General features: G+C 44.8%; 1 pseudogene; it reads left to right on the top strand.

Moving 5' to 3' along the window:
• LOC105297194 overlaps positions 1-3,363 on the top strand; it is a 12,833-nt pseudogene that overhangs the window by 2,425 nt on the left and 7,045 nt on the right.

A 3,363-nucleotide genomic window follows, 5' to 3' on the forward strand; every position in this document is an offset into this window, starting at 1 on the left:
GAAAGAAAGAAAGAAAGAAAGAAAGAAAGAAAGAAAGAAAGAAAGAAAGAAAGAAAGAAAGAAAGAAAGAAAGAAAGAAAGAAAGAAAGAAAGAGGAAGGAGGGAGGAAGGGAGGAAGGAAGGAAAGAAGAAAAGTAGAAAGAAATTCAGCCCTACATTAACATTCATTTAAGTAAATATTGTGGACTTTAGACTGGCTTGTGGGCTGGGATGGTGATTGGCAGAGGGTTCGGGTAATGATGGCTTAACCACACGTCTCTTCCAGAATTTCACAACCCAAAGGCATGTATCCAAGGGGGAAGAGCTGCTCCAGACTGATGCAACTTTCTCTCTCACCTGATCTTCCCAGGATGACCTTCGTGTAGTCAGGGTCATGAACAATGACCGAGACCTTGCTGCCCCATAGCCAGCGAGGAAAGGCACACGGGAATTTCTCTACCCTTTTACAAATATTTTGTAGCTCCTTGTCCTTTTGTAACTGTAACCAAGGGAAAGACAGAGCAATCAAATCTTTTTCGTTAGGTCCAGTACTTGGGGTGGTAGTGAAGGGTAGGAGATAATTCAGGATCTATCAGCAGTGATTCAGAGTTTGGGGCTGTTTCTGATGAGCTGGGTTGTGATCTGGATTCTTGCTCTTCATCAAGACTAGGTCTAAAATCAGGTTCTGGCTTCTGGTTGGGCCTTCTATGAGCTCTCACTCAGAATGGCATTTAGAATCTCACATGTAGTATGTGCTTGAAAAATGGTCAGTAATGGACTACATGGAGTACAAAACTTTTCCACACTTACATAAGAGCTATTGCCTGAATTTTGTTCCCCTTAAATTCATATGTTGAAGACCTAATCCCCAATACCTAAGATTGGGTGACTTTATGTGGAGATAGGGTCTTTACAGGGATAATCAAGTTAAAGTGCTGTCATCAGAGTGGGCTCTAATGCAATATAACTGCATCTTTACAAAAAGTGAGGAAATTTGGGCACAAAGACAGTCACTCACAGAAGGAAGTTGATATGAAAGACATGCGGAGAAGATGGTGGTTTACTAACCAAGGAGAGAGGCATGGAACAGATGGTTCTTTCCCAGCCTGAAGAATAGACCAACTCTACCAACATCTTGATTTTGGAGCTCTAGTCTCAAGAACTGTGAGACACTAAGTTTCTGTTTTTTTTAGCCACCCAATGTGTTATGTATCCCTAACAAAATAGTATGATGTGTACTGTTCAAGGCACACCTATGACTGGGGACAGACTATTACTCTATGTTTACTGAAACATGAGAAAACCTACGTTAAAGGATATGCCCAAGTGAACTGCATTTAGATCCAAGTCTGTTGATGCTGGGGTTCCCACAGCTCCCTGGGTGTCTCTGTTCTCACATTTCAACTCAATGTTATAACTGCTGGGCCCCGTGTTGGCAAACTTCCATTTAATACCTGTAATGCCTTTGTTGTTAGAGCCAGCATAGAGCATAGCTCATAGGAATTATGCCTTATTTTTAAAAGATGACGTAAGAGAAGGAAAAAATGCATACATGTGAATTTAAGTAAATATTGTAAGTGAATGAGTGAGTTGATTAAAATTTTTGTTGCAAGTGACAGCTATAATCTTGAGCTAATGTAAGAAAGAGGAAAGGGACAGAGTGAAGGCCGGAGGTCCAGGAGTATTTCATGGAGCCCAAGGGCAGGAGTCAGCAAGGGTAAGTAAGAAGCAGAACCAGAGACTGGAGAGCTGCCAGGACAGAGTCTCTTATTCTTTCTCCGTATAAGTACATGCATTCCTTCTCTCAACAAATATTTATTAAGGCTCTACTTTGTACCTGACATTTTTCTAGAAGCTGGCAATACGGTCATGAATAAACAGACGGCAGTCCCTGTCTCCTTGGACCTGGGTCCACGTGGTGGAGAAGAGCACGTGTACCCTTCTGGGATTGGCATGTTACCATTCTACCACACATCATGCCTGAGTGGCACTGTGAATCCTATTTGAGAATCTGCTTATAATATCATGGCCAAGGTGTTCACCTGCTACAACCAATGGTGGTTGGGGTTGAATAAAGCGCTCAGGGGCACATCCTTTTTTTGGGAAGAGATCTCAGAGCACGCAAGTTGGGCAGACATCCCAAATTTGCTTATTCACTATAGTGAATAAGCAAATACATAAATAAGTACATGAGTAAATGGAGTCACTCATTCATTTTTTTTGGTGACTGTGGATTGAGCACTTACTTTGGGTCAATTGCCATCCTAGTTGCTGGAGACAGCACTGAAAAACAAAAGTCCCTGATGTCATGGAGTTGTTTTCTAGTGGTGGTGCAAGTAGATAGATAGACAATTCTTCCATAGCCTGATCGATGTCCTGCTTGAAGTAATTAAGGAGGCAACTGTATGTTCCCAGGTCATATCCATCACTGGGGCTGCCCTTCTCCTTTGATCGAACGAGGGAACTGACCAGTGGGAGCATCAAATTACCCCAGGTATGTTACCTGGTCCTCTAGGATCCCCTCTTACTGGCCATGCAGGGGCCTGAGAGACCCTGCTTCAGCATAGCCGCATGCCTCCTTTCTGGTTACTTGATGCCCAAACCAAGGACCTTCTCCTAAATCAGTGGTGCCCAAACTTTTTGGCACCTGGGACCAGACCTCCTATGAGAATCTAATGCCTGATGATCTGAGGTGGAGCTGAGGGTAGAGCTGGGGAGCAGCTGCAAATACAGATGAACCCTCATTTGCTTGCCTCCTGCTGTGCAGCCCAGTTCTAACAGGCCAAAGACTGGTACCCAAAAGAACTAAACCGTATTCTGCCTTTCCTTTCTTCTCTCTCTAGGCCATTCTGGCATTCACTGGTCTTTGAGCCCTCTAGTCAACCAGTTGGGACTGACAGCTGCCCTTGAGCACATGTGGCCAGAGCCAGCAGACACTCTCGTGGAGGGGATGGTGCTCATGGTGGCAGTGGTGAGGACCCTTAGACAAATAGCCAGTGCCCAACTAGCTTCTAGGCTTTGGCCACACAATGCAGGCTGTGCTGCACTAGAGTTGTCCTCACCTGGCAGCTTCTGAGAACTGCAGCCAAGAAGAAATTTCCCCAAAGAGAGCCAGAGAGAGAGTAAGTAGACAGATCCTCATGTGGCCACATAGGCAATCGTCAGTTGTGGACTGTGCTGGCATAGCAGGTATGCAGCCGATATTTGAGTAGGACCATTAAAGAGAATCTCGTTACCTCTCAATTCTGTCTCCAAGTTCCAGCACTGTGAGCTCCTTGAGGCTGAGGATACCATCCTTCTCCTGTACCTCTATACACAGAAACTGACAAAGGGAGGCTTGACCCAGGTGTGTGTACTGACAGGAAGGAGCAGCTTGCAGTCAGG

Source organism: Pteropus vampyrus, unplaced genomic scaffold (genome assembly GCF_000151845.1).
Source record: "Pteropus vampyrus isolate Shadow unplaced genomic scaffold, Pvam_2.0 Scaffold135, whole genome shotgun sequence".
NCBI lineage: Eukaryota > Metazoa > Chordata > Mammalia > Chiroptera > Pteropodidae > Pteropus > Pteropus vampyrus.